The sequence below is a fragment of the Cryptomeria japonica genome, chromosome 7 (assembly GCF_030272615.1).
Source record: "Cryptomeria japonica chromosome 7, Sugi_1.0, whole genome shotgun sequence".
Lineage (NCBI taxonomy): Eukaryota > Viridiplantae > Streptophyta > Pinopsida > Cupressales > Cupressaceae > Cryptomeria > Cryptomeria japonica.
In genome coordinates this window covers 595147787-595167524 of record NC_081411.1, presented here as the reverse complement: position 1 = coordinate 595167524, position 19738 = coordinate 595147787, and positions in this window count along the sequence as shown.

Genomic DNA, 19738 nt, shown 5'->3' with positions numbered 1-19738 from the left:
TATTAGAATAGCAGATTTCTCTTGAAAATATGCAGGGAGGATGTCAAAATTTCCTTATTATGGTGCTTCCAAGAGGTTTTCACCATTAGATACGCCCTTTATTTTCCCTTTTGATTGATCTAGTGTTACCATGAAATGGTTTTCAACAATATATCTCTTTCCTTATTTTATTTCAATTTTGTGACTAGAAAGTTTGGCATTCTCCTAACTGCAAGAAACGTTACTTGATTCCGCAATGGAAGATATCTTAGATATTATGGGTTCGACAATATTAAGATACACAACTAAGTCACGATCATTGGAAAAGACATCTAATTCAGGGTTTTCTAGATTATCCCAATCAATTAGTTTAGGATGAAGAAGGGGTAAGTCATAATCATTGTCATCGTTAGGCGCTTCAAAGTTCATGACATAATGGTCAGAATTTGGCATAGAGTAGGTAATGTCATAGATAGAATGATCTTGAGGATTATCTCTCCCAAGTATTCTCCAATTAGTTCTAACAAAATCAGTATTAGCATTTTGTAGTTCACACTCAAATGGCTCTTCATCCGACGTTTGTCTCTTAAACGAATGGATTATATCAACACACACGTTTTTAGTACTGCAAGTTCCTTCTTGATTATTTTTAATAAATTCATTTGCATTTTGAAGTTGACATACTTGTGTACATGATATAGAGAATTCTTTTGTTAGCTTTTGTCTTCTTTCAAACTCAGCTTCTTCTAAACTAATAGTGAATCCTACTTGACTATCTCTTAGTTCTTCTATGGTTCTACCATACCTTGGTACCTCTGGCTCTTTGTTTGATAGAAATGTGATATTTCTAGATGCTTGATCCATATCTGTTTTTGCTTCTTATGGTGTTATTTCTTTGTCTTTGTCATCCCCTTTCTTTTGTTGTCTTGTATATGTCTCTTTTCTTTGGATTCCAAGTTCTTCTTGTCTTCTTTCTAACTCCATCTTTTGTTTTGTAATACAGAAGTCTTCCTTTGTGATAGCTTCTTTCTCTTGATTTCTTTCTTCACTTGATATAATAGATGATACATCTGGACCCCATTCATATTCATTTGAATCTGTCTCTGAACCATTGTCTAGGACTATACCACTATACCACACATGAATGTTGTATGGTATAAAAGGTTCCCTGATTTCTGCCATCTCAATTTTTATTGCTTCTAAAATATCTTGTTCAGATTTTGCACTTGCTCGTATTCCTTGAACTTGTTGACAAGATTCTTCTTTTCTTTTGATTGCAATCTCTTCTTCTTGTTTCTCCTTATTGGCTACTATTTATGCTTCTTGATGTAGCTTTTCTTGCCATTGTTCTTCTTTAGAGACTAATTTCTTTCTCAACTTTAGTTGTTGATGATTATGTTTCTTTTGATTTGATTTTAGATATCCAAGTTTTTATTTATCTTCTTTAGATTGCGAGTGGGGACAAATTGGTTCTGAAATACATTGATGTCGCTTACCAATTGGTCATTTTCCTTAATATCCCATTTTTTGCATGATTTTATAACCCTTGCCATATTGTTCTATGGGAATATTGACTTCTGCAACTCTTTCTATAGTTTCATTTTCATCTTTGTACAACCAGCCAAGAATGTCCTTGTCTTCGGTTTCTTCTTCAAGGGTTCCATCTCTAACAAATGCTTCGTTAAACACATCTTTGATTTCTCTGAGGTCTTTGATTGGATATTTGTAGGCTTTCCATATGACTTAGGTGAAAGTGGAAAATTATGCAAAGAATATTTTCCCATTCCCTCATCATTTAATTTGAGGTTTTTCTCAAAGGTTTCCCATAAATTTTCTTGAATTTATTTGGTAGGATATACTGATTCTCTGTTATGTGGAACTCTTGTATCTTGTGTTGGCTTCAGATTATTGCAATATTGGCTAGAGTCTGCAATTATAGTGACCTCTTGTCCTTCATGAGGAAATTTTATACATTGATGATATGTAGAAGGAACTACTTGCATGGCATGAATCCATAGTCTTCCCAGAAGAATGTTGTAAGAGAGGTTCAAATCTAAAACCTGACATAATGTATTTTTTTCCACAAGTCCTATTTTGATCGGCAACACTACAGTTCCTTTAGAAGAACTCTTTGCTTCATTATAAGCCTTAATAGTTGTTTTTTTCTTTGGATCTACTAAATTTTCTAAATATCCCAAAGATTTTATTAAACTTAATGCACAAATGTTTAAGCCTACTCCACCATCTATGAGTACGCGTTTGACACGAGTTTTATTAATGGTGAATTCAACATGTAAAGGAGCATTGTGAGGATGTTGCAAGGACGTGTCATCATTTTAAAATGATCATTTTCATAAAATGATAAGTAAAGATGGGATATAAGGTGTCCCACCATGTTTTGGAATTGATCTACATTCAAGTCTTTTGGAACTATTGTTTCCACTAAAGATTTTTCTAAAATTTCCTTATGCACAGGTGAAACTTTGAGAAGTTCTAAAATTGATATTTGAGCGGGTATTCTTTGTAATTGCTCTACTAAATTATATTTTTGTGAAGTGGATGTTGAGTCTTTTGTTATACCCAGAAAGGTGACCTTTCCTTTGTTTCTCGTAATGACATTGATTGGCTCTAAAGGTGGATTATCTTTAACAATGATGACATTTACCACATCATCATATATATAAGTGTAGTTCACTTTGGCTTTTCCTTTGTCATCTTTTAATTGGGATGGTTCACCTTTGTCATAATTCGTAAGTGGAGTTTTGAAAGCTAGGTGTGATTTGTTTGTCTTATGGCTATCCAGTGTGATAGTGCCATTATAGATTAGATCTTGGATAAGGTGTTTCAGTCTCTGACAATCATTTGTTTGGTTTCCTTTATTCCAATGGTAATTACAAAAATGATTGTCATTCCACCAATTAGGCTTGACTTGTGGTTCATACCTTCTTGCTTCTAGTAAAACAATCAGTTTGTTGGCAAGAAGAGTTTTTAAAGCTGATTCCAATGGTTCTCCAATGTTTGTGAATTTCCTGCAAGGATTGGAGAAGAAATACTTGGTTTTATCATTTTATTGATTGTTATTGTTTGGGATTTGACTTGATAGATTAAAAATTGGTTGCTATTTTGTAGCACTATTATCGTCATTTCCTCCATTGATGACATTCCTATTATTTGACCAGAACTTGGGTTTGTCATTGTTATTGTTGTTGTTGTTGTTGTTGTTGTAAGAATTATTGTAAATTTTTAGCTCTCCTTTCTTTACCATCACGTCTTCTATTGTTAGACCATTCTCAATCATCTTAGCGAAGGAGGGAGGACATTGCATTTTTAGTCGATAACTCATTTCACTGATAAGATTATCAATGAATATGTCCATGTTTTTTTTATCAGGTACATCTCTTGGATACCTATTAAACATCTGTTTCCATCACTACAAGAAGATCATAAAAGATTCACCATTCTTTTGTTTAACATTGCATAAATCCAACATTGTTATCTCATTCCTTACATTGTAGGAGTATTGTGAAATAAATCTATTCATGTGTTCTTCAAAAGATTTGATTCCGAATGGTAATCTTGAAAACTATTCCATTGATTGTCCATTTAAACTCCTAGGGAAAAGACACATCAGGTAAGTTTCATCGTGCACAAATTCCATACTCATAGTACAAAACTCCCTAATGTGATCCTGAGGATCAGATTTTCCATCGTATTTGTCATATTTAGGGATCTCGCAATGTTGTGGAAATGGTACCATATTCAATTTTTTATCGAAAAGATATGGGCAGATATCTTCCAATGAATACTTCTTGGAGCTTGTTCCATTTTGCATATCTTGTATCTATTGTTGTAGAGTTTGAATTTGTTGAGTAAGGTTTAACAATGGATTATCCATATAGTTTCTCCTTATTTTTTCGTAAGTTCTTTTATCACTACTCTCTTTTCTTGTGTCATCTCGTTCTTTTCTAATCTCTTCATGACTTTCTTTGTTTACATCTTAGTTGTTTGGATCATCTGTGTTTTGGGTGTTACTTGTCTCTGCATCTTGCTTCAAGCTTTCTATGTTAAAATCTTGTGGAAATTTAGCTCCTGATTTTGCCAACATCAAAAGATATTTCTCTTTTTGTTTTGCCAATAATTTTTTCATTAGTCTATCAAATTTGAAATATTTCTCAAGGTCTCTAATGGTGTTATTGACTGCTTCTTCGTCAACAACAGTATACCCAAAAGTTTGGAATATTGGATTATCTTCTTCCTCCATTTGTTTTTTGTTGTTTTCTAAGTTGTTCGTATTGAGCTCTAGTCCAATCTGGCATGTGATTGTTTCAAATTTTTTGAAATTTCCAAAGGACAAGTCAATAGGTGATTATTGGTTTAGGAAGATATACTTTGTTGATTTTACCACTATTGTTGGTTCATTGTGATAAAGTGTCTCTTTGTTGAAAAGATCATCTTCGCAAAATTTCTCCATCAAACTCTGTCCCACAACTGTGTAAATAGTGACAAAAATGGTGTAGGAATGTCCTATGTTTTAATAAGATCTTGCGATTGATATACAAGAATCTTATTCTTTTCTGAGTAGCTTTATAATTGGGTTTTCTTTTCTTAAGGTGATACTTAAAAGTCATATAAGCATCTGACAGTTTACAAGTTTGTTTGATTCCAATGTTGGTGCAATTCTAATTTTGATATGACCTATGTTCAAAATAGGAAAGATATATCCAAGATAATGAACACATGATAAATTGATCAAGCTACATGATGGAGGATTTGATATATCCTGATGAGAAACTTGACAATGATGTTGCTTTTTGCACTTAAAATGTTTGAATCAATAGCTTGTTGAATGTTTATGCTTATGGAAACCTTTCGGGAATATCCTGTTGGATTAGTGACCCAATTATTGAACTAGTTTGAAAATGCGTGATGGTTTAGAGACAAATCTACTCAAGAAGTGTTTTGATACTGATGTTGAAATTTTGGTTTGATATGCTTTTTAGATGTGAAAAATCCTTTGTGCTAACTCTTGTGACAAAGAGTTTTAACTTATGGGATAGAAGTACCATTTTGTTTCTTAAAAGCACTATTCTGATTATGTTTCAAGGATTCTACTCAAATCTTTCAGCAAGTTGTCAGATTTTTGCTCATTTTTAGATGATGATTTTCTTCAATTTTTGACCATTTTGAACATGTCATAGACATAGAAGACACAATGTTTCTAAGAAACAAAATGCATAAGCAAGTACAAATCCTATGATAGGCTAAGACAATAATTGTTGAATCTCACATGGGGTTTCCCCCGAGGCTATGCTATTCAAAGCAGATATTTAGATGTTTGACCCCACTAGCTCCACCCTCGACACTCACTTATCCGGGGCAGCCAAGCACCAGTTTCCATGAAAAATCCCCATGAAAAAAATTATATCTGAACTAAGAACCGTATGTGTGTGATCCGCTTCAGAGGTCCGACCTCCTACACCAACAACTAGAAGGATTTTGGCAACTAGTACAAGTGGTTTTTAGTAAAGGCTTGCAGTCATGTGGCCATACATGTGACACTTTCAGCTCTGTAAATATAGAAGGTTCGTAGCCTATAGAGGTTACACTCCATAGGGTTTATGGGGAAACATAGTGTCAGTATGAACTTATCAACATGTGTTGCTTGTAACTTTAGTCACAAATACGATTTATTTAGAGTGGATTGGAAGGACTCGGTATTAGCCCATTCTACTTTGGGTCATTCCCCTCTCATTGGCCCCCTCAAGGTAGCTCAAGAGGGCATGCCCTCTAAAGGCTATACATAAAAGAAAGTAGGTCTGGTTTTCTAATCACCGTATGATGGTGAGAGCATACTTACTACTTCATCAAGCACGGAAAACACAAGTCCATTTTAGCTTTTCTAAAATCTATGTGCAACTATTTTAAATAAGTCACTCAAAATGCAAGTTGCATGTTGTTAATTTATCCCCCTTAGTTAAGCTAAATGAGCATGACATGACATGTTACTTTCCAAAATAGAACTCTTAATTAACTAGGTGAGGGAATGTATGAAATTTTCTTTTAAAAAAATCCTACACATGCATGTCAGTAGTTTGAAAAATTTAAATTCTTGGACATTCAGACCTGCAAGAAAATTCTGTCAGTTACAAATAAAAGCGCTATCCTAAAAAATGCGTTGTCTTTCACCTCAAAAGCACTAACCTAGAGGACAAAAGCGCTAACCTGAAACACAAAAACACTGCTTTGTGGACTACAAAGCGAGAATTCTCTAACAAAAGCATTAACCAAACTAACAAATGCGCTAACTTGAAGGACAAAAGCACTGTTATGAAGATTAAATGTATTGATTTACAAACAAAAGTGCTAACCTAAATGACAAATGCACTAACCTAGAAGACAAAAGCGCTAACCTATCAAATAAAGGCGCTGTTATAACTCACACAGACGTGAATCTGCATTACAAATGCATTAAATTTTCTTTTTGTGAGAATTAGATAGGATATTAGAAAGAATATGCGAGGCTCTAAGCCCCATGGTGGGTGTGAAAATGTGTCAACTTGAATTTCATCATCAGAATACTGCCTACAACATGTTAGCTTCACAAAATACAAAGGAAATTCTACAGGAAATCCAAACTCAACCAATGAAACTACATGAAATACATATAAAATAAAAACATTATTATTACCTTCATGATTTAAGTCTCATTGTGTCTTAACTCCACTGTTCCTGGTTGTAAATGGTGCACTCCTAGACAAGCATTGATAGCTTCCAAGATGGCATATGAAGGATGGACTGATACTATGATATGCAATGCTAAATGATTATGCTAAATTTCTATTTGCTTCAAGATTAAAACTCATGGATGCATAAGTTTTCACAAATGGTTAGCTTGAAAACTCACTTGAAGACTAACTTGAAGACTAACTTGAAGACTAACTCTCTCTCAACTCAAACTCCTGATTTTATAGACTTTGAGAGGATAAGATGTTGTGCTCCAGATCAATGATCATGATCATATATGTAGATTTGGATGGCTATGAGCAAAGGTGAAGGTTGAGAGAAAGGGGGAAGGAGAAGACAAGTGTCACTCATCTCACCTTGACTGGGTTGTTGATTGAGGGAATCTAGGGATGGTTGGAGAAAATTTAGGCATGAGAAGACAAGTGGACTCAAGTCCTTCTTAAGATGTAGGGATGTTGGAGAGAATATAGAAGAAGGTTATGAGATATGTGTACGTACACAATATTTCACTAAATTTGGAGGTTGGAGATAAATGATGAATTAATATTTAAGAAATATTAATATATTTAGTCACATGATTAATGAGTTGGCAAAGGAAAGATGAAGTGGAGATGGAAGGATGAGTTAGATAAAGGATTAAATAATTTAGAAATTATTTAATATTTGAGACTATAGGATAGAAGAATAATCATTAGGTATTAGATATTCAAATGATTGAAGGAGATAATTAAACATTTAGGTATTCAATTAATTAGAGAAATAGGATAGATGAATCAATTAATAAAATATTTCAATTAAATTAATTAATAGAAAGACACGAAATGAATTAAATAAATTAATCTTTTTAAATTAACTATTTAATAGAAGAATAAATATTAAATAAATATAAAATATTTATTTAATCGCCCATAGCCATTTTTATGTGTGTACATTACCAATGGGGGAAATGCTGACAACAATGCTACCAAACAACAACCAATCTTCCAGAGGTCTGAGGCAAGGGGATCCTATTTCCCCTATCCTTTTTATTATTATGGCAAAATGCTTTGGAAGGAGTATGGATACTTTGGTGTTGCAAGGCTCCTTTAAGGGCCTCCACCCATCCTCTGCAGATCTGATTTGTTCTCATCAATAATTTGTCGATGATACTATTATCATGGGGGACTCTAGTATCTCTGAAGCTAAAATTTTGAAGAGTAATCTTTGCAAGTTTGCCTCTGCGTTTGGCCAGCTTATCAATTGGACCAAAAGAGAAGTCTTTTTCATCAACACTTCGAAGAGAAGATAATAAAGAATCAGTAGAATCCTGGAGTGTAGGATTGCTGATCTTCCTACAAAATACCTTGGTCTCCCTATGGGCACTGCTCCTCTTGACTCCTTCTGGAGCTCTCTAGTGGACAAATTCTAGAAAAAGTTAGCTAGATGGAAAGGAGCCCTCCTTAGTCAGGTTGGCAAGCTCCAACTTCTTAAAGCTTCTCTTCAAAGTATTCCAATATATGCGCTTAGCCTTTTTAGAATTCCTGTGAAGTATGCTGATGCTATTGAGAAAATCCAAAGAAGATTCCTTTGGTCTGGGGTGGAGGACAAGAAAAGAATATCCCTGGTGGCTTGGGATCAAGTTTGTAAATCGAAGAGACATGGTAGGGTGGGACTGAGAAGGGTCCGTACTCTGAATGAAGTACTTTTGTCCAAACAAGTCTGGAGAATGTTCCATCTTGATACTGAATGGTCTAAAATTTGTTGAAGTAAGTACTCTCTTCTTTCCTCTTCCCTGTCTTCTTTTATCAACTCTGACATTAGTATTAATGGTTCCCACATATGGAATTATGCTTCAAAATGTAAAGAAAGTATAGCTAAAGGAGTGATCGAGAAAGTTGGAAATGGTAGGAAAGTTCAATTCTGGGAGGATCCTTGGATTTTTGAAAAACCTTTAATAGAAATCAATGAATGGGCCCCCTTTGTTCCCTCTTGTATTAGATCTTAAGGATCCTTAGTTGCTGAGTATTGTATTGGCAATGAATGGCAAAATATTGAAAGCATTCACCCAAGCCTCTCTAAGCTTAAGACTCATCTGTCTGCGGTTTGGTTGAACAATGAAGCTGACTCCTTGATCTGGAAACATAATCCTAAAGGTACCCTCACTATCTCTTCCATGTTTGGTATCCTAACCCTTGATCCTTCAATGAATCCCATCTGGTCTAAAGTCTGGGTTAGAGGCCTTACCCCCAATATCAATGTCTTCTTTTGGACCGTCCTTCACAACAAAATCTTAACCCTTGACAACCTGAAATGTAGAGGCTTTGCTTTCCCCAATAGATGTGCTCTTTGCCTTCAGGAAGAAGAGTTTGTGGATAACCTGGCCATCCACTGCCCCTTCTCAGCCTCCATTTGGGAAAGGTTCCTCATTAGTTTTAGTATTACTTGGGTGTTCCCCAAAACCATCTCAAATTTGTTCTCCTCCTAGAACATAAAATGGTCTAACTCTTTTTTGAGTTATTTGTGGCAGCTCTCGCTTCCTCACATCCTGTGGGGTCTTTAGAAAGAAAGAAATAACCGAATCTTCAGGGATGTTTCACTCAACCAGGATATTGTGTTCTAGAAAATCCAATGGGCTATTCAGGAGAATATAGAGATCAATGAGGGTCCTTGTGTTGCGAACAACCTTCAGGAAGTTATCATTCTTAGGGCTTGGAATATGAAGTGTTCTAATAGCTCTAACCTATTTCATAATAAAAGGCTTGATTCTATTTGGCAAACTCATCCCCAAGGTTGGTTCAAAGTTAATTTTGATGGTGCTGCCAAAGGTAACTTGGGTTCTTTAGGTTATGGAGCTGTTCTAAGAGATGACAAAGGAATGTGCAAGGAAATGGTTGTTGTCCCTATTGGGGTTCAAACTAACCATAAAGCTAAAGCAATGGCTGCACTCCAAGGTATCCTCCTAGCCAAAAAATGGAATTGTCCCTACCTTTGGATCAAAGGGGATTCAAACAATATCATAAATTGTCTTAAGGGGGTCTCAAAACCTTCTTGGTTGATCAACAACATTATTACCTTTGCCAGAGACCTCATTTGCACCTTCAAAAAAAGTTACATTTCCCACATTTACCGGGAGGCCAACGGTTCTGTTGACTGGGCCACCACCATGATAGTTAATAAGGAAGTAATGACCACATGGACGGGAGAACATGTACTCCCCAAAGATGTCAGGCAAATCATTTGTCATGATCGTTATAGAAGTACTCCTAAGATTCTCGATGGACAGGAAAATTATGAAAAGAATTGATTTGAGTACTTCGAGTCACTGTAATAATGAGATATTCATTAATTATGTTATCATCACAATAAGTTCCCATGCTTTCTGGGTGACTCTTATTGTTTTGAAAAGATTTCCGGCTAATTTTCTCTGCAAGTTTTGAAATCTAGTGTTGAATAATGACAAAATGGGTGGCAACAGGAGGCGATATGAACCAAGTAGCTGTAAAGAATGGAAACAAAAGGAGGAGGTTTGGGGTATTCTGTGGAAGGGTGGCCTCTCAAAATTCATGGAAAGACTCCATGGACATGACGGCATGGTCACCAGCTTTTTCTGTAAAAACTGGAAGAAGGGAATGCTGAGAATGGGAGATCAGACTATGGAAATCGACAAGGATCTAATTGCTTAAGCTACGGGCCTCACAAGAGATGGGTGCAACTTCTATAGAGATAGGAAAGTTAGTAGGGAAGCTATAGAAAGATACTCGGACATGGAGAAAGAGAAGAAATGACTGGTAAAGTTGAGAAAAACCTACTACCCGCCTAGGGCTTTTGCCAAACCCTGGCGGGAAGTTCTCTTTGTTTTAGTGCGATATATCATGCTAGATGGTAGGTTCACCAAAGTCTATGGTTATCACTTTTTCCTACTAAACCACTTTAGGCACAATGATAAGGTAAAATTTCCTTATTTTCTGCTTTGTTCGATGAATACGTCCCTTAAGGCCCACAAAGAGAACCCACGGGGTGATACGGCCATGCACCAAGGCCTGATGGTCCTCATCTATGACCATCTTAAGGCCAACCAAATTGCTCACATGCAACCCTCTATGGATACTAAGGATGAGGGGTCTGACCTTGCCTTCTCAGAGGATGAGGAATCTGAAAGAGACCCCACGACTGACACTGAGGATAACATGGATGTCTTGGATTATGATAGTGGAAAGAAGAGGAAATACAACAAAACCAGACCCTCATCCTCCAAGGGCAAAAATCCCAAAGGTAAACCCCTGATTAGAATTTATTTGGAAGAGGAGACTTCAGATGACTCTGAGGAAGAGTACCCTCAAGGGTGGCTAAAGAAGAGGACTAAAGTTCACACCCAGGCCAAAAAAATGCATAAGAAGAAAGAGGAGACTATTAAGGAACCGGAAGCTCAAAAGTAGGTTAGGGACCCAGATAACAACCAGAATTCAGAAAAGGAGACATTAGAAGAGGCTCTTAGGGTTGTTGACACCACCACCCTACACACCCCTAAAGTGGAAGTGGGTACCCCTGAAAAAGTTGACCACCCATCTAATCTTCCCCCCGAGTGTTTGCATGTTTTTATGGAAACAATCGAGTGGCTCATCAATGGTTACAAGAAAGTTGTGGATGAAAATAAAAAACTCTATAATAGAATCCTGATCCTAGAAACCATCAATACAAGGGAAGGGAAAACCCTGGCAAACTTAATTGAGGACCTAAAAAGTACCATTGCCAAAGCTGCAGACATAAGAGATGCTTTCAATCCCAGGTTTGAAAAAATTGAGAAGGATTTGCTGGAAAGAAAGAATCTTGCTGACACCAACGACCACATTCTCACGAATACTGTTATCAAAATTGGTAAAATAGAGGAGTGTCTGAAGAGCATTGCCGAATAGAGCCTCAACATCTTGAAGATTTTAGCCAACAACACCAACACTCTCATCAGCAAGTTGGATGATGATAAGGAAATTTTGGACATTGACTCAGAAACGGAAGCAACGGGGGAAGTTCAAGGTCCCAGAACTCGTACTAGAGACAAAAAGAAGGACAAAAACCCAAACAAGGATCTGGAAGACCTTAAAGCTGTCGGGGCTACTTATGACAAGCTGGTGATGAAGACGGAGGACTTGTTGAAGAAAATTACTGTGTAGTGCCCTCTCAGTTTCTTTGTTGTTGTTTGTTTTGTTGTCCTTTTGGTTTACTAGCTTTTTTCTAGTCCTTTTGTATGTGGTTCTTAAGAACTGTTGGTGACTTATCTTAATATCTCTTGTTAAAGGTTTCGGGTCTTGAAAACCTACTTTTTTAATTAATCAGAACAACAACCAATATTCAGCTTATCAAGTCAACCACCAAACAACAACAATCAAGAGAACGGTAAATCCAAGTCTTTCTTCTCCAATCCTCATAGGAAATTCACAAACATTGGGGAACCCTTGGAATCAACTCTGAAAACTCTTCTTGCAAATAAAATGATTACTTTACTAGAAGCAAGAAATTATGAACCTCAAGTCAAACCTAATTGGTGAAATGATAATCATTTTTGCAATTATCATTGAAACAAAGGACACCAAACTAATGATTGTCAAATATTGAAGCACCTTATTCAAGATTTAATCGATAATGGAACTATCACAGTGGATGGTCATAAGACAAATGAATCGCATCTAGTATTCAAAACTCCACTTCCAAACTATGAAAAAGGTGAACACTCCAAATAAAAAGATGACAGAGGCAAAAATAAGGTAATTACACTTACACATATGATGGTGTGGTAAATGTCATCATCATTAAAGACAAGGCACCTTCAGAACCAATCAACATTATTACAAGAAGCAAAGCGAAAGTTACATTTTTGGGTATAACAAACAAATCAACATCCACTTCAAGACAATACAATTTAGTGGAATAATTGCAAAAGATACCTGCTCAAATATCAATTTTGGAGCTCTTAAAAGTTTCACCTATGCATAAGGAAATATTGGAGAAATCTCTAACTGAAAGAATAGTTCAAAAAGACCTAGATGTGGATCAATTTCAAAACATGGTGGGAAACCTCATAACCCCACATTGCTTATCCTTTTCTGAAAATGATGACGCATCCTTGCAACACCCTCACAATGCTCCCTTACATTTTGAAGTCACCATTCATAAAACCCTTGTCCAACGTGTACGGTGGAGTTGGCTTAAACATATGTGCATTAAGTTTAATAAAGGCTTTGGGATATCTAGAAAATGTCGTAGATCCAAAGAAGAAAATAACTATTAAGGTTTATGATGAAGATGAGCATTCTTCTAAAGGAACTGTGGTGTTACCAATTAAAATATGACTTGTAGAAAAGAATACATTATGCCAGGTTTTAGACTTGAATCTGTCTTATAACATTATTCTAGGAAGACCATGGATTCACAACATGCAAGCAGTCCCTATCTACATATCACCAGTGTGTAAAGTTTCCTCATGAGGGACAAGAAGTCACTATAGTCACAGACTCCAGTCAATATTGCAATAATCTGAAACCAACACAAGATACAAGAGTTTCACATAACAGAGAATCGATCTATCCCACCAAATAAATTCAAGAAAAAATATGGGAAACCTTTGAGAAAAAGCTCAAATTAAATGATGAAGGAATAGGAGAATACTCTTTACATAGCTTGCCACTTTCACCTAAATCATATGGAAAGCCTACAAATGTTCAACCGCGGATCTCAAAAAAATTAGTAGAAATGTTTGATGAAGCATTTGTTAGAGCTTGAACACTTGTAGAAGAAACCAAAGACAAAGACATTCTTAGTTGGTTGTACAAAGATGAAAATGAAACTATAGCAACAGATGAAGAAGTCAATATTCCCATAGAACAATATGACAATGCTTATAAGATCATGCAAAAAATAGGATATGAAGGAAAAGGACCAATTGGTAAGTGACAAGAAGGTATTTCAGGACTTATTTATCTGCACACACAATCTAAAGAAAATAAATCAGGACTTGGATATCCTAAATCAAAGAAAAAAACATACAATTATCAACATCCAAGGTGGAGAAAGAAAGTAGTCCCTAAAGAAGAACCATGGCAAGAAAAGCTACACCAAGCAGTAGAAATAGTAGCCAACAAACAAAAACAAGAAGAATATGAGAAACAATAGGAAGAACTTGCAATCAAAAGAGAAGAAGAATCTTGCAAACAAGTTCAAGGAATACAATCAAGTGTTGAATCTGGTCAAGTTATTCCAGAAGCAGTGAAAGAATAGATGGCCAAAATCAAAGAATTTTCTCACCATATAATATTCCTGTTAGATATAGTGGTGTAATTCTTGATAATGGTTAGGAAACACATTCAAACGAATATGAATGGGGCCCAGATCTATCATTTGGTGTATCAAGTGAAGAAAAGGATGAAGAACAAGCAATTATTACAAATGAAGACTCATCTTTCACAAAACAAAGAATAGAATTGTAAAGAAGACAAGAAGAAATCAGAATTCAGAGGAAAGAGGCATATGAAAAACAACAAAAGAAAGGGGATGAAAAAGATCAAGAGGTAGCACCAGAAGAAACACAAACAATTATTGATCAAATATCAGAAGATCAACAAAATATCACATTTCTATCAAATATTGAGCAAGAAATACCAAGGTATGGAAGAACCATGGAAGAACTAATAGATGCAATGAACCAGTGTCAGGGTTTCACTGAGTGTGACTACCGGTTGGTAGTCTTAGCTCTAGGGTTTTCGGTTTGGCAATCTCGCTTGTGCGATACAACCAATGACATTCTATGATGAGTTAGCTAAGAGATGAAGATGAGATCGTGATGCCATGTCAGTTTTGTGCATGTTAAGGATTTCCTTAAGGATCTTGCATGAGAAGATCGACTGCATTAAATATCTACCTTGGGAATGAACATTCTTCTTAGTGGTATGAGAAGAAAGCATGATGAGTTACTGATTTCTATGTGTGGTGAAGAATGGAGGATGCAGATTGTCTTGTGATCTGTTTGAAATTGTATTGCTCTATGCAAAGTGTTGGACGGTCAGGATTGGACCGCTTGTATTGTTAACCTAAAATGCTTAGGGTTTAGGGTTTATGCTACTGACCTAATTGTTGTCTATAAGGTCGATGATGTTTGTTACTATAAGTTGTTGGAAAATGTTGTGTGTGTATCCGAGTGATGAGATACTTTCCAGACCAGTAAGAGAGAAAACTGCAAAGTGTGATTGCAGTGTAGAGGAACTGAAAAGGATCTGCCTTAGCATATAGTGTTGTTATCAGATCAAAGCTTTACTTGTTGTCTTCTAACCATTTCAACAAAAGGAAAATCCCTTTTCTGGGTAGCTTTAACATGCTTACTATAAATCCTCTAACTAGGTGCTTCAAGTTCATTGAGTTCTTTAAATCCTCTAGCAAGGTAACCTTTAACAAGGTTTCAACCTTTAACAGGGTATATAGCCATCCCTTAACTGGGTGATCTTTAACAGGATCGGTTCCTAGCAGAACCTTATTGTAAAGTCTTTAACCGGACTAGGCTCCTAACAGAGTGAGCTTCAAAAGAGTTCAAAAACAAGCTTGTGGGTATTCATCTCCATCGTGGTTTTTCCCATTTGGGTTTCCACATGAAAAATCTATGTGTCATGAGTTGTGCATTTTTCATGTGATGATTAAGTATTCTTTGTTTAAGTGATTATGCATGCAGAGCTAATGGTTATGGTATTGGTGACACACCACATGCATATGTTTATGGGTGAAGTAGCTATCAAGTATTAAATGTATTTGAAGTGTTCAGACTTACCGATCTATGCTGTCTGAAGTCTTACTATGTTTAACTAGTATTGCCATGGTTAAGTTCAGTAATGAAGACAACTGGTTAGTGTTGTTTTAATTTGATAAGTAGTGGAGAAGTTTTTGTATGTACTGATTCACCCCCCCCTCTCAGTACCAGTTAGGGTATCTGTTGTTCATCATTATTCATCAATAAAATTACCTACTCTATGCCAAATTATGACTATTACATCATGAACCTTAAAATGCCTAATAATGACGATGACTATGATTTACCCCTACTTCATCCCGAATTAATTGATTGGGATAACCTTGAAAACCATGAATTGGATGTCTTTTCCAATGATCATGATTTAGTTGTATATCTTAATATTGTCGAACCCATGACACCTAAGATATCTTCCACCGTGAAATTGAGTAATGCTTCTTGCAGTCATGAGAATGCCAAACTTTTCAGTCGCAAAATTGAAATAAAACAAGGAAAAAGACCTAGTGCTGAAAACCATTTCATGGCAACACTAGATCAATCAAGAGGAAAAATAAAGGATGTATCTGACAGTGAAAACCTCTTTGAGGCGCTAGAAGATGGAAAGTTTGACATCCTCCCTGCATATTTTCAGGAGAGAACTGCTATTTTAATAGAGCCAATAGAAGCAATAAACATTGGCACAACAAAGGATCCCAAGGTCCTTCATCCTAATGCACCATTACCAAATGAAGATGGGAAAGAATATATAGAATTATTAAAAAAAAGACAGATAAATTTTGCTTGGTCCTATGCAGACATGCTAGGAATTGATTTAGATCTTATCATGCATCATCTCAATGTGGATCCAAAATAAAAACTAGTTAAACAAAAACTAAGAAAGATGCATCCACACATCACTCTCCTTGTAAAAATAGAGATAAAGAAACTATTGGATGTGGGTTTCATAAGACCTGTTGCCTATCTAGAATTTGTTTAAAGCTTTGTGCTAGTGTCAAATCCAGATAAAAGTATAAGAGTGCATCGATTTCAGAGATTTGAATAAGGCATGTCCCAAAGATGATTCCCACTACCCAATATTGATATAATTGTAGATTTATCAGAAGGACATGATATGTTTTCATTAATGGATGGATTCTCGAGTACAATCAAATAAGAATCACCCCTGAAGATCAAGAAAAGAAATCATTCATTTGTGCATGGGGTACTTACTGCTGGAATGTTATACCACTTGGGCTTAAGAATGCATGAGCAACTTATCAGAGAGCCATGCCAACAATTTTCCATGATATGATGCATACATTTATGGAGGATTATGTAGATGACATACTTGCAAAATCTCATATAAGGAAAGAACATTTGAACATCTTGGGCAAGATCTTTGATAGGCTTGAACAATATTAGTTAAGATTGAATCCAAAGAAATGTGCATTTGGAATAACCTCTGGAAAAATTCTTGGGTAAATTATATCATCTCATGGAATTGAAGTAGATCCAGAAAAGGTCAAAGCCATCATGGAAATGGAGTCAACTAGGAACATAAGTCAATTGCATTCTCTACAAGGGAGATTGCAATCAATCAGAAGATTTGTCTCTCAATTAGCAGATAGATGTCATCCATTCACTCATATTTTACATAAGAATGTTCCATTCAAATGGGATCAGAAGTGTGAAGAGGATTTTATGTAAATCAAAGAATATTTGATGAACCCTCCAGTACTTGTATCACCAATCAAAGGGAAACCATTTTTGCTTTATATCTCAACAACAAATGTATCACTAGGATCTCTTTTAGCACAACATGATGAAGAAGGGAAAGAAAGAGAAGTGTATTACACTATACATCAGTTGAGAAGACATGCCTAGCAGTTGTATTCACAAATCAGAAATTGCGATATTATATGCTGACTCATTCTATGAAACTGATAGCAAAAATAGATCGACTAAAGTATTTGCTGAGCAAGTCAGCTTTGAAACGTAGACTAGCAAAATGGGTTATGGTACTAAGTGAGTTTGATATAGAATATGTTGATTGAAAAGCTATCAAAGAATAGGTCATTGTTAATCAATTGGCTGAAGCACCCTTACAAGATGACACAACATTGCACATTGAATTTCCTAATGCAGACATTCTGACAATAAGCATAAAATTTTGGGAGTTGTACTTTGATGGTTCTTATACACAATATGGATTAGGTGCTGGAATTTTGTTCTTCACACCTCAGGGACACACAATTCCAAAATCATATAGACTATGGTTTCCATGCACAAACAATATTGCAGAATATGAAGCATTGACTATTGGGCTCAAAATGGCTATTGAATGGAACATTAAGAAATTACATGTTTATGGTGATTCATAGCTTATAATCAACCAAATAAATGATGATTATCATACTAAGGATGACAAGCTCATGCCTTACAAACAGTCAGTTGAAGAGTTTAAAGAGATATCATTCCCTCAGATCCCAAGAAATGAGAATAAAGAAGCAGATGCAATGGCTACGATAGCATCTCTTTTGTAGAATCAGGAGAATCAACAACATTATGAACTCTTGGTGGAAGATATCTTGAATCCTACCATTGAATCCCAAAATACCCACACGATTTTCCATATATCTGGAACCGATCAATCCTTATGCGTCCAAACTTATCAATACTTAAATGAGAATATCCTTCCTCCAGACCTATCCCACAATTAGAGAAGAAATTTTATCTACCAGTCATCCCACTATACTATCATTGCTGATACCTTATATAGGCAAGGTCTGGATAGCACTCTATTGAGATGTCTTGAATAAGAAGAATCTGAGAAAGTTTTTAATGAAGTTCATGTAGGTACTTGTGGCACACACTCAAGTGGATTAATGTTGGCTAAGAAACTTATTCATTTGGGTTACTATTGGCCTACTATGGAGAGAGATTCATTTATATATGCCAAGAAATGCAAACAATGCCAGATCCATGGGAATCTCATCCATGCACCAACACAAGAATTGCATCCTATGGCAGGTTCATGACCATTCTCCCAATGGGGTCTTGATTTGGTAGGTAAGATAAACCCTTCATCCTCTAATAGACACAAGTTCATTCTGACTGCTACCTAGTATTTTAATAAATGGATTGAAGTAGTCCCTTTGACAAAAGTGACAGGAAAGAAAATATCATCATTCATCTTGAATTATATAATTTGTCTCTATGGAGTCCCTATGACCGTTATCACTGATAATGGAAGACCATTTAAGAATCAAGATGTGAAGGAACTATGTTAGTGATTCCATATCCAACATAGGTTTTCTACACCATATTATCCACAGGGAAATGGTCAAGCCAGGGCATCAAATAAAACAATCTTGAAAATCCTAAAGAAAATAGTCAATGAAGTTGGTAAAGACTGGCACATTTAGCTAAATCCTGCTCTTTGGGCATACCAATCCAGCATTCACACACCAATGAGGGAAACTCCATATTGCTTAGTCTATGGATCAGAAACCATATTACCAATAGAAGTAGAGATACCTTCTGTATGAGTGTCCTTGAAAGGTCTTATACCACAAGAAGAATGAGTCTTTAGACTTCAAGAACTTGAACTAATTCAGGAATGTCGCCAAAATAAAATAGATCATTTGAAGGCATATCAGCATAGAATGGTGAGAAGTTATAATCATAGAGTTAAGCCACACATTTTTTAGATTGGAGATATAGTTCTAAGGGAGAATCTGAGAAATCAGCAAGACCAAGAAAAGAAGGGAAAATTTGAATCAAACTAGTTAGGTCATTTTGTTATAGTAGTAGCATATGGCTAAGGAGCATACAAGTTATCTACCCTTGAAGGTGATTGGTTTGATGAGCCCATCAATTCCACCCATCTCAAGAAGTTCTATGCTTGAGATGTAGAGTCTTGAAGAAATTAGTAAAAACCAGAAAAACAAAAAATCCCTAAAAAGCATAAAATAATGAAAACAGAAGAAAAAAAATCAAATATGGAAAAAATGCAATAAATTTAGATAGTGAAAACCTAGTAAACAGGTGCTATCTAAAAGTGGGTTCTTCCATCTATGATATTGCTTTGCGCATCTATCCATCCTATCCTATCTATCCATCCTATTGCATCTATTGCTTCCATCTATCCTAGGTTATCCATTTCATCTTTCAAATCCATTACTCTGAACCATTTAGCAGGAAATATGCAGCTTACCAACAATTATCAATCTTTGACATACTTAGTGTAGTCATTGTCTTAGATTTTATCAG